We start from the raw sequence: 12,459 nt of genomic DNA, 5'->3' as shown, positions 1-12,459 counted from the left end.
CTGACCTGTCTAGCAACCAGAGCTAGTCCCTTTCACCCCTCCGGTCCTCAAATTTCCAGGTTGTGTATACAGGGGTCAAAAAAAAGATCTCTATGCCTAGGCCCACGCTCTAAGGTTCTGAGAATTGTCGGCAACGCGCTTTTGCCTGGGGACGTGGCAATAAACAAATGACTCGGGGTTTCTCACTAGGCTCCTAACACGGATGGATTTCCTTAACCCGTTTCTACCTAAAACAAAGTGTTTCCGAATTAGCACCCTTAGATTGCTAATTGGGTCTCCTCACATTTGGCACCGACACCCCCCCGCCCCGCACCCATAGCGGGAAACCCTAGTGGCCCGGAAGGCGCCCCAGGAGTGGGAACTACATATCCCAGGGTGCCCCAGGGCGGGGGGCACCCACTCGGATTGGCCAGGGGTCGGTGACGCTCAGTGTTTTGGCCCGGACGGTCACATGTTTCCTTTGTTGTGAGCTACAGCAGACACTGGTGGCTGGAGGGGGACGCCGGCGCTGGGGAGAGCGCTGCGCCGCGGGCCGCTGAGGGAACGCAGGGGCCGCCGCTGCTGGCCGTTTCCAGCCTTCGTCGAGAGGTACCAGGGTTGACAGCTCCGGACTAGCCGAAAGGCGACGAACCGGCCAGAGCCGGGAGCGGAGGGGCGGCCGAGGTCGCGACCACTGGGGTGTCTGCAGAAGGAAGCCAGCGTTGGCCGGCGTCTCGGAGCCAGACGTGGGGCCTGAGGGGAGATTGAGGCTGGTATTGCAGGGCCTCTGTCTGGGGTGCAGCGTCTCCAGGGCACCCTGGGGGGGGGCGGGGGGTTGGTCTTCAATCCCGGCACTGTAACGGCAGCCCTGAAGGGAGGGCACCTCCTACCCTCCCGGAACCGCGGCGCTGCTGGCGCGCCCCGCCGGGGGCGGGTTGGGAGGAGCATGGCCGCCCGGGCTGGGGGTAGCAGGTGTGGGTCACCCCTTCGCCTCGAGGGCAGGAGCAGCTGGAGGACAGGGCTGGGCAGATGGGCCCCGCATGTTGCTGATGGGCTTTGAACGAGGCGCTGCTCTTTTTCAATCGAAAGAAGCACTGAGAATGAGAAGGTCTCAAGTCAAGTCTTCGTTTGGTGGGGGCCACCGTTGGTCCTGTTGGGGAGGACTGACGGGGTCAAGGTGGGTCCCAGGGCAACGGGCCAGAGAAGCCCCATTAAAGCGGTTACGAAATGTGCTCGGCACTGTCACCTGACCGTTACCCCCGCCCCCACCCCCACCCCCCGCGAGCCTTTGTTTACCACGGATGGCGGCTGAGCCAGCGCCGGGAACCCAGCCCTGGAGCGACTGTCCCCGGGGAGTCGGGGCGGGCGGGGGCGCCGGCGTTCAGCCCGCAGAGTCCCCGCCTAACCTCCCCACCTTCCTACCAGTCCAGGACTCGGTTTCTTAATTTGGTTCCTAATGTCCCCGCCCCCCAAGTTCTGGACACTTGGGGCTCTTGACTGTTATCACAGCTGGGATTGGGCGCCGGCGGCTGCCTGCAGGCGGGACGACTGGGCGAGTTCCGAGTGTTTATTGGCGGTTGTCCTGTCGCTGTGCCCAAGCAGCTCTTCCCCGCCCCCTTGAAGGTGAACTGGAGGACGCGCGGGAGCGCGCGCTCTCGGCTTCGGTGCTCCTGCGGCCCTTTTGGAGTTAGCGGCGCGCGTTCCCGCGCGGAAGGACTGGAGCGAGAGACCCAGCCCTCCCGGCGGTCACGACTGTCCCTCGGTGACCGCCGCAGCTTCTGCCAGAGCCTTAGGCAGTTCTGGGACTGCAGAGGACGGCAGCGCGGGCGCCCTTGGAGGACCGGAAAATTAGCCCTATTTAACTAGTGTCGCCTTATTACCGAGATGGTGGGAAGGAAATCCTTATGTGAATTTGTGCTTGCTGATTCTGTAAACAACGTATGAGTAGCTAAATAAGGACCATAACGCCATATTTTAGGATGCCTCACTCACCCCTGAGGCAGTGACTGTTCACAGTTGGTTTTAGTGATTAATCACTTGCTTTCAAGCAGCTTTTTAAAAATTACTTTTTAGTATTTGCAGCTACAGGTTTTTAGGTCCACCAGCCGAGCTTGATTTCTATTAGGAATGTAAAATAGATTTAAAATCTACCCGGTATAGACTAAGATTAAAATTAGAATTCTACTTAAAATAAATAAATAAATGATAGCTTAGGGATATCGTTCTAAAAGTTAAGCGCCTTGTATACCCCGGCGCTTAGATTGTTTTCCTTGTTTAGAGGACTGTGGCACACTCCTATATTTATCTCCATTGTAATTAAAAATTTTGAGTGAATTACAAATATGTTGTTTTAAAATTGTAAATTTAGGGGCGCCCGGGTGGCTCAGTGGATTAAGCCTCTGACTTTTGAGTTTGGCTCAGGTCATGGTCTCATGGTTGGAGAGATCTAGCCCTCCTTGGGAGGGACACCACGGAGCCTGCTTTGGACTCTCTCTCTCTCCCTCTTTCTCTTGCCCCCCCCCCCCCATAAACATTAAAAAGTGTAAATTAAGATGACAATAATAAAATCTCCAAGAACAATCACGTTAGCCACAGTGTATTATAGATGCGGTTTGCCTAATTTCATGAATAGGGTACTTGAGTTTTATCATGTTTTCTTTTCCTGTAAGTTTATAGGAATTCACCCAAGAATAATGCGTTTCTATAGGAGGTAAATTGAGTTCCCTGGCTGAAGCAGAAATTGAGTATGAACAGTTCTCATTTGTTATGCATTCTTAATATATTTTTAAAATTCAAGTGGAGATGGCTACACCAGAAGGGCAGCTTATGAAATCCCACACTCCTCATCACTTGTGCATTGAGGGCATTTAACGTATCTAAGTACAAAATGCAATCTTTAAATCAGCATTCAAAAGCTTGCATATCTAGACAAAGCCTGTGACTTATACCTGAACAGAAAAAAGAAATATTCTGAGTTAGGGCTATAAGCTTTAATTTAAACTTTCTTGACTTCTGTTCAAGTTGCTAAAACCTTAATCCTTTTTCAGAAAACTTTCTTTTAACTTCTTTGTTTTTCTGCCATTTCATTAAAACCCAAAGGTCAAGCCTATGACAAATAAATACTATTAAGTGACTGCAGTTATTTTTGTATATACTTTTACCTAGAAATTTGGGACATCCTTTTTCAATAAATATTTAGGTATGGACTGTATACTGAAAAATGTAAATAAAATAGCCTCATAAGTGTATCCATATAAATATATGAAAAATACGTTTTGTATGATTCTGATTGTGTTGTGATTAAAACAAAATGTGGCCACCTGACAACTATTGACATTTTAAAACCCTTATTCTTTATCCTGTTAAAAACAATACCTGGGGTTCATGGGTGGCTCAGTCAGTTAAGTGTCTGACTCTTGCTTTTAGCTCGGGTCATGATCTCACGGTTCATGAGTTAGACCCCCCCCCCCCCCCCCCAAATAGAGCTCTGTGCTGACAGCAGGAGACCTGCTTGGGATTCTCTCTCTCTCTCTCTCTCTCTCTCTCTCTCTCTCTTTACCCCTCCCCTACTCTCATGCTCTCTCTCAAAGTAAATAAAGTTAAAAACAAACAAAAAACACAATACTGACTTTAATTGATGGGTTTGTCACTGTAAATTCATCACCCAAGGGCTTATAATTTTTCAGCATTTGGCACATCCTAAAGTCTACCAACTTGATGTTTAAAAGTGATTAGGCTTTGTACTCAATAGTTTCTAAAACTTATTCTGTAAATAATTTGTGTCACCACTAAGGTAAATAAAAGTCACTAACTTACAAGTACTTTTATACATAGAGAAGTTGCTTGAAATACTGGATCTCAAACCTGTTTGAGTGGCAGAGCAGCAGGTAGGGTCCTTGCAGATTTAATTTGATTTTAAAATAAAATCATGCATTAAATACCTAAAAGAAACATGTTAGGGTAAAACCAAATGACATTAAGTTTACATGTTAAGTCTAGTGAGAAGCATGAGTAGGCTCAATAAGGCAGCTTGATAGCAGGTGTGATTTTACATATATATACACATATATATATACGTATGTGTATATATATATACACATATATAAGTATACGTATACATACTTATATACGTATATATATACACATACGTATATATATACACATATATACACATATACGTATATGTATACACATATACATACTTGTATATATATATACACATACATATATATATATAAACTGGAACTCATGAACTGTGAGATCATGACCTAAGTCAAAGTTGGACACTTAAAGGCCTGAGCCACCCAGGCGCCCTAGGTGTGATGTTTGATAATTAGCATTTTTTTTTCCTTTGTGGGTTGGGAAATATTAGTAACCAAAAGTTTTAAGGCAAGGGAGAAAAACACTGAATGGAGAAATCTGATTTTTTTGTTCTGTGATTTGAGAGAAGAGGGTATTCTTTTTTAATTATAGAACTATATTGTTAAGTCTGACACATTAAGAACTGCTAAAGTTTTCATCATTAGATACCTCTTAGTTTTTTTCTCTCATTAATCAAAGTCAGAACATATTGACCATTTGAATTCTAGTAAACAAGGGATAATCCCTAATTGCTATAAACCTAGAGAAAAATTTAAGTGTTAGTTGGTTTCTGGTGTCTTATGGTGGGTAAATGTGTTCTTGATGGTTCCATTAAGAAATTAGAAACGCTAGGGGTACCTGGGTGGCTCAGTTGGTTAGGCTTCAGCTCTTGATTTTGGCTCATGTCATGATCTCATGATTTCTGTGTTCAAGCCTGCATCGGGCTCTGAACTGATGGCACGGAGCCTGCTTAAGATTCTCTTTCTCTCTCCCTCTCTCTCTGCCCCTCTCCCACTTGCATGCACTCTCTCTCTCTCAAAATAAATAAATAAACTTTAAGGGGCGCCTGTGTGGCTCAGTCAATTAAGCATCTGACGCTTGATTTTGGCTCAGGATGTGATCTCACAGTTTTGGAGTTTGAGGCCTGTGTGGGGCTCTGCACTGGATGTACAGCCTGCTTGGGGTTCTTTCTCTCTTCCTGTCTCTCTCAAATAAATACACTTTAATAAATAAATAAATAAATAAACAAACAAACAAACAAACAAACAAACTTTAAAAGAATAAAAAAGAAATTAGAAATGTTGAAAATAATATATTGTTTATTTACTATTTCTTGAATTATTTTCCATTCAGTTATGTAAAATAAACCCTTTATCCTCCTCTCAGGGGAAAAAAAAAGAAAGAAAGAAAAAATAATATTTTTAAGACTGGGCTTTAAATACTGGATTTGTAAAAGTTGGTTTAGGAACCACTCACTGCTCCAAGAGTAAAGCTTTAAATTAAAATTTCGAGAGTGTAAATTTATAGTTTTTAACAAGTCATTGAATAGAATGGTTCAAATAAATAAGCTTTTAAGAAAATAGGGTGAAAATATTTGAAATTTATAAAAAGTATACGGTTGGTTTTTCTTAAGTTTATTTATTTGGAGAGAAAGAGAGGGAGAGCACACAGGAGTGGGGGGTGGGCAGAGAGAGAGAGAAAGAGAGAGTCCCAGGCAGACCCAGAGCCACAAACAGGGAGATCATGACCTGAGCCGAAATCAAGAGTCTGACACTTAGCTGACTGAGCCACCTAGGTGTCCCTCTAGTCATTTTTAAATAATGGATTTACTATGTTGCACTTTTCTGGCTTTCCTTCTTTTTTTTTTTTAATAATTTTTTATTTTTAAATTTACATCCAAGTTAGTATATAGTGCAACAATAATTTCAGGAGTAGATTCCTTAATGCCCCTTACCCATTTAGCCCATCCCCCTCCAACAACCCTCTGTTCTCTATATTTAAGAGTCTTTTATGTTTTGTCTCCCTCCCTGTTTTTGTATTATTTTTGCTTCCCTTCCCTTATGTTCATCTGTTTTGTATCTTAAAGTCCTCATATAAGTGAAGTCATATGATATTTGTCTTTCTCTGACTAATCTTGCTTAGCATAATACCCTCTAGTTCCATCCACGTAGTTGCAAATGGCAAGATTTCATTATTTTTGATTGCCAAGTAATACTCCATTGTATATATATACCACATCTTTATCCATTCATCCATCAGTGGACATTTGGGCTCTTTCCATACTTTGGTTATTGTTGATAGTTCTGCTATAAACATTGGGGTGCATGTGCCCCTTCAAAACAGCACACCTGTATCCCTTGGATAAATACTTAGTAGCGCAATTGCTGGGTCCTAGGATAGTTCTATTTTTAATTTTTTAGGAACTTTCATACTGTTTTCCAGAGTGGCTGCACCAGTTTGCATTCCCACCAGCAGTGCAAAAGAGATCCTCTTTCTCCACATCCTCGCCAACATCTGTTGTTGCCTGAGTTGTTTATGTTAGCCATTCTGACAGGTGTGAGGTGGTAGCTCATTGTAGTTTTGATTTGTATTTCCCTGATGATGAGTGATGTTGAGCATTTTTTTCAGGTGTCGGTTGGCCATCTGGATGTCTTCTTTGGAGAAGTGTCTATTCATGTCTTGCCCATTTCTTCACTGGATTATTTGTTTTTTGGGTGTTGAGTTTGATAAGTTCTCTATAGATTTTGGATACTAACCCTTTATCTGATATGTCATTTGCAAATATCTTCTCCCATTACGTCGGTTGCCTTTTAGTTTTGCTGATTGTTTCCTTCACTGTGCAGAAGCTTTTTATTTTTGCTTTTGTTTCCCTTGCCTCCAGAGCTGTGTTGAGTAAAAGTTGCCATGGCCAAGGTCAAAGATGTTTTTGCCTGCTTTCTCCTGGAGGATTTTGATGGCTTCCTGTGTTACATTTAGGTCTTCCATCCATTTTGAGTTTATTTTTGTGTATGGTGTAAGAAAGTGGTCCAGATTCATTTTTCTGCATGTCGCTGTCCAGTTTTCCCAGCACCACTTGCTGAAGAGACTGTCTTTATTCCATTGGATATTCTTTCCTGCTTTGCCAAGGATTAGTTGGCCATACGTTTGTGGGTCTATTTTTGGGTTCTCTATTCTGTTCCATTGATCTGAGTGTTTGTTTTTGTGCTAAGCTTTCCTTCTTTGGATTTACTTTGTAACTTTATATATCTTTAAAGATAAACCTCTTCTTTTTAGTCTTCTGGTTGTCTCTGCTGTGTTTTTCTTCACTCAAAGTTAAATTTGAGAAAATGGAGTAGTGTAGAGCATAGTATGTGGCAAGTCAGTACTGCTAGTTGTAGAGACCACATTAGTGAAAATATTGGTTTCCTTTACTATTTGGTATTTATTAGTCTTTAAAGCTCCTCATTAATCCACACTATCTTTAAGACTGATAGTAATTTCTTTCTTTGTATAGGATTCCTGCATTCTAAAGGAAAATTAAGCTTGGTTGCAGCATAGCTACACTCTAGATCAACTGTGATATTGTAGCTCCTCTCGACTTTACATTGGCCTCCTCTGTCCCTTGCCCTTACTTATTAGGGTGGTAAGTATTACTTTAAAACTCTGCTCAAAATGCCCTAGTGAATTGCCTTGTGATTCTACTCCTTAAGGTAATAATTGTAGACCAGATCAGTCATGAGAAAAATCTATTCCAATTTGTACCTGTGTTTTCTGCTGGTGAAACACTGAAAATTTGAATCTATTTTAATGTCAGTCTTAGAGTTCTTTTTTGTTGTTGTTTTACTTAATTAATTAATTAATTAAAGTAATCTCTACACCCAAGGTGGAGTTCAAATTCACAACCCCGAGATCCAGAGTTACATGCTGTACTGACTGAGCCAGCCAGGGACCACAACCCTGCAGAGTCTTAAACTGGATCTCAATTCAATATTTGCAACTCAAGTGCCAGACAGAGAGTAAGCGCTCAGAAACCTTTCTCCATTTGACCCAAATCCCAACATTGGCTCAGGATCTTATTGTCCATTGGGAAAAAACATTTAACTTAGCTAGGATTAATGATCCCCTAATTTGACCAAGTTGAAATATTTTTTACCAAGGGTACACACAAGTTAGACTAACTTCTGGGAGTAAGGAAACTTCAAAATAACATTCACTTCACAATCACAACATAATCAGGCATAGAGATGTGTGTGTGTGTGTGTGTGTGTCTGTGTGTATAAATCAACAGTCCATTTCTTCATTTTCATGATCAACTTTTGTTATTGGGCTAAAGTTGTTAAGACTTTACAAGTTCTGTTTGAAGATATCTGGGCAAGAGACCAGAACCACTTGTATTTAAATAATATTGCTATTCCGTGCACAGTTCAAGGTTCTAGTATTTTCTCTTAAGAGAAAATTCCTCTCCTCCCTCACTTCCACCAAAAAAAAAAAAAAAAAAAAAGAATTGTGCTGAATTAGTTGGTTTCCACAGGTACTAAGTTTATAAGGTTTAACAAAGCAGAAAAAATATGTATTTCTGTATTAAAAGATTTTAAAATAATTATTTGAGTTTCTGTCTGGATAATCTAGATAACTAAGGATTAAAAACTAAAATTTTTTTCCTGAATTACCATAAATTTTCTGATTTTCTCAAATTGATGCCATAGTTTTATATTACATAATGACTAAACTGTCAATTTTTGGGTTTTTAAAAAAATTTTTTTAATGTTAATTTATCTTAAAGACAGGGAGACAGAGCACAAGCGAGGGAGGGGCAGAGAGAGAGGGAGACACAGAATCCAAAGCAGGCTCCAGGCTCCGAGCTGTCAGCACAGAGCCTGACACGGGGCTCAAACTCATGAACCTTGAAATCATGACCTGAGCTGAAGTCAGATACTCAACTGACTAAGCCATTCAGGTACCCCTAAACTGTCAATTTTTCTAATATTGATAGACCAACTCTATTATTTACTGGCCCCAAACTCAGATGAAACATCAATTACCAGACACTCTTCAAATATCCATTGCAGAATTATCACAGGATATATATTTTTGTCATCTCAGTGCCACCAGTTAGCTTGCTGTTGACACAAATATTTGTTTACTCATCTTTCAAGAAACTTTACTCCAAGATAATATTGTCAAGTAAGGAAGCTGATAAATAAGGAAACTAATGCATATGTAAAATAGCACAAAATTATTAATTTGTTTTAGGGAATTGTTCAGTAATGACTTTCTATGCAAAACTTTTAAACTGTGCGAAAGTCAGAAACTGAAATCTAAAAACTGTTTCAATATATTTGTTTTTTTTTTTATTTTTTTAATGTTTTATTTATTCTTGAGAGAGAGAGAGGGACAGAGCATGAGCGAGGGAGGGGCAGAGAGAGAGCAGGACACAGAATCTGAAGCAGGCTCCAGGCTCTGAGCTGTCAGCACAGAGCCCAACGCAGGGCTTGAACCCACAAGCGGTGAGATCATGACCTGAGCCCAAGTCAGATGTTCAACCAACTGAGCCACCCAGGCACCCCTCAATATATTTGTAAATAATGCCAACTATGCATGATGTGATTAGTATCTTATTTATAAATTGCTGTTCTCTGTTTATTTTAGGTGTGGAAATTAAAATAACACAAGTATTTTTACCGGGGCTTTGATCAAGCAAATGCTCAAAAGGTATTATATTTACAGTATTTATAAACTCCTAAACATTGCTATTAGAGAATCTAAGCCATTTTTCTTTCTTTAACCAGGGACTACTTAGGCTAATCAGAGTAATGGGGAACAAATTATATCTATTCTCAAGATCAAAGGAAGACAGTGTCACAGTCATTTCTGTTAACAAATAAAGTATTTATCTACTTGTTTCAGCTCCTCCCTGATATCCTTAGCCCCTCTTCTAATTTTTCTCTAGTCTTACAAATACTAAAATAAGTTATCTCCCCTCATGTTTCTGTGACATAGGCCAAAAACATAATTTTAAATCTACCTAGCAATCAGGAGCTAGGTCTACAACATGCATGAGTTCTACAGTTGGAAATAAAACCCTAAAGTACCTTTAGTTATTTTTCTTTTTAAGTTTATTTATTTATTTATTTTGAGAGAGTGTGAGAGAGTGAGCAGGGGAGGAGCAGGGAGAGAAGAAGTGAGAGAGAATCCTGAGCAGGCTCTGCATCACCAGCATGAAACCCAACATGGGACTTGAACTTATGAACCCTGAGATCATGACCTGAGCTGAAACCAAGAATTGGGCTCTTAACCGACTAAGCCACCCAAGTGCCCCAATGCTAGAGTACCTTTAACCAGAAGAATCTTTATGTTAAGAAAAGTCTCTCAAGTGTAGCATCAGGAATAAAGACCCTGAAGAAATGAGGGAGAGAAAGAAAGGGATCTAGCTTTTCTAGACAAATCCTGTGACTCTGGCAGTCAGTTGCTGACTTGGCAGTCTGATCACCCTTGTATTCACTACCTTTATCTAGATAAAACTTCGTGTCATTATATTCCTTTGGAGCAAACATCTTTCCCTCTTATTTTATCTAGAGATGCTTATTTTTTTTCTAATGTTTATTTATTTTTGAGAAAGCAAGCATGTGAGCTGGGGAGGGACAGGCGGGTGGGGGTGGGGCAGAAGATCCAAAGCAGGCTCCGCCCCAACAGCAGTGAGCCCCACGTGGGGCTCGAGCTCACTAACCGTGAGATCTTGACCTGAGCAGAAGTCAGACGCTCAACTGACTGAGCCGCCCAGGAGCCCTGCGATGCTTATTTAGTTGCTTGCTCTTTCCTGAAAGGAATGATGATGCTTTGATATTTGCTCAGTTTTTAGAATTCAATCTGTAATTTATGTTTTGTTTGCTTGATTGTGTATGAATTCATTTATTATATCACTTATTATAAATCTTGAACCTATATTAGATACTCTACTTTGAGATGTGATTAAATGTAACTTTACATTTTTAACCATTACTAGTTAAAATAAAACACTTTGTGTTAAAATGGGAAAACAAAAGCTATTAAAGTATACCTGGAAGCCCAAAAGATTCACTTTGAAATGCATCTCATATTTCTAAGACCCCTGTGTAAATTATTTATCCTGTCATCAATAGGAAGAATTTATATTTTGTGTTGTGCAGACTGGTTAATGGGAGACTTTCTCAGAAAGTCTAGAGAAGATGAAGATGTGCAAAAAGCCAGGCCAAAGCTTCTTGGAAGCAAACAGCTCAGATCTGTGAGATAGTCTCTCTTACAAAGCAGTAAACAAGTATCTTTTTGCTGCTGAATACTTTGTAATAGCAGGTGATTTTATAGCTGTTCTAATACGGGATTTTCAGTTTTACCTTGGGTGGAAGCAGTGGAAGACCTCTTGTCAGTCAACAGTCAAGGAACCAGCTATAAGAATAAGAGGCAGAAAATAGCATAAGAAAACAAACCCTTCTTAACTCCTGTAACATCAGCCTTATATTAATACTTAACTCACTCAATCTACTATCCCTAAATTTATCAGATACGGATACCATTTAACAAATACCAGATACAGTATGATTACTAGATACAGAAAGCAGAGTATCTTTTCATTTTTCTTACTTGTCCCTTTTAGCCAAAAGGAAATTCTTAGTTCTTACAGTGTGTTATTTTGTTTTGCATTTTGTTTGCATTCTGTTGCATTGTTTTTACATTCATTTAAAGATTGAGAGAACAAAAATGTAGAACAGAAAAGGCATAAAGTCCAAGATTTTTGTTGTCGTGGATGCCAGTCATTATATCACCAGTCAAAAACAATAGTTTGTGAATTTTTTGAATCTGAAATGCAATAAGAATTTAAACTAAGTAAGCAAATTTATAGACACATTTTTTATTTGGGAAGATTAAAATAAGTTATATTCCATATCGTATTTATGTTTATCATAATTGAATGGTTATCACTTGTGATATTCCATGCTTTGAACTTTTTTCAGTTTCAACAACAAAAAATTGGCATTCAGGCACAGTAGTGATCTCTCATCTATGGGAGATAGGTTTCTGTGTATTGAACCAATACTGAGATAACTTCAGATTAAAAGCATATTCGAGATATGTGCTACTGTCCTTTTGGAAGTGACTATATGTATTATAAGTGAATTTTTCAACTTTAACCCATGTATATGTACATGGGTTCGTGGATGGCACACACATGCGTGGGCAGCCATAACCCAAGAAGTTGCGTGACCTGCAAGGAGACAAACGTGAACTCTCTAGTCAGGAAAGTCTCAAAAGAGATAGAAGAAACCTTTCCCTGTTTTTTTTGGTTCTTGATTATACATTTTAAAACTGGTAATAAAATATTTTAAGCCTATGTAATTTTATTCATTTAGGTATTAGAATTAACAAAATGAAGATTTTATTCTTAGGCAAATCTGTTACCTGAAACCTCCAAAGCATAATGAGATTTCAGTTCAAAAGCTAGCTTTCTTGGACTATAACATGTGGGTAAACTAATATTCTCTCAAATTTAAGAAAAGCTAATTTTACTGACTAAATATCTGGTATTTGACATTGCTCCAAAAACCAGTTAGTCATAAACATTCTCTCAGGTTTATTTTTACTTGTTTATTTAAGTAGGCCTTCTAG

At 40.0% G+C, this 12,459-nt stretch overlaps 1 protein-coding gene across 11 annotated transcripts in view; it reads left to right on the top strand.

Annotated features, from left to right (window-relative positions):
• Positions 1 to 450: 450 nt before the first annotated feature.
• Positions 451 to 12,459, top strand: part of KLHL24 (kelch like family member 24) — a 43,932-nt gene continuing 31,923 nt past the window's right edge. For 2 of the 11 annotated variants that reach the window (XM_027061341.2, XM_053221160.1), the window contains exons 1-3: positions 451 to 588; positions 7,334 to 7,462; positions 9,469 to 9,531. The gene's annotated coding sequence lies outside the window, so the exon portion shown is untranslated. Of the gene's footprint in view, positions 589 to 608; positions 753 to 5,281; positions 6,817 to 7,333; positions 7,463 to 9,468; positions 9,532 to 12,459 lie in introns of those variants that run through there. The other 9 variants (XM_027061343.2, XM_053221163.1, XM_053221157.1 and 6 more) reach the window with 8 other exon arrangements.

The sequence above is a fragment of the Acinonyx jubatus genome, chromosome C2 (assembly GCF_027475565.1).
Source record: "Acinonyx jubatus isolate Ajub_Pintada_27869175 chromosome C2, VMU_Ajub_asm_v1.0, whole genome shotgun sequence".
NCBI lineage: Eukaryota > Metazoa > Chordata > Mammalia > Carnivora > Felidae > Acinonyx > Acinonyx jubatus.
This window is presented reverse-complemented; position numbering and strand designations above follow the sequence as displayed.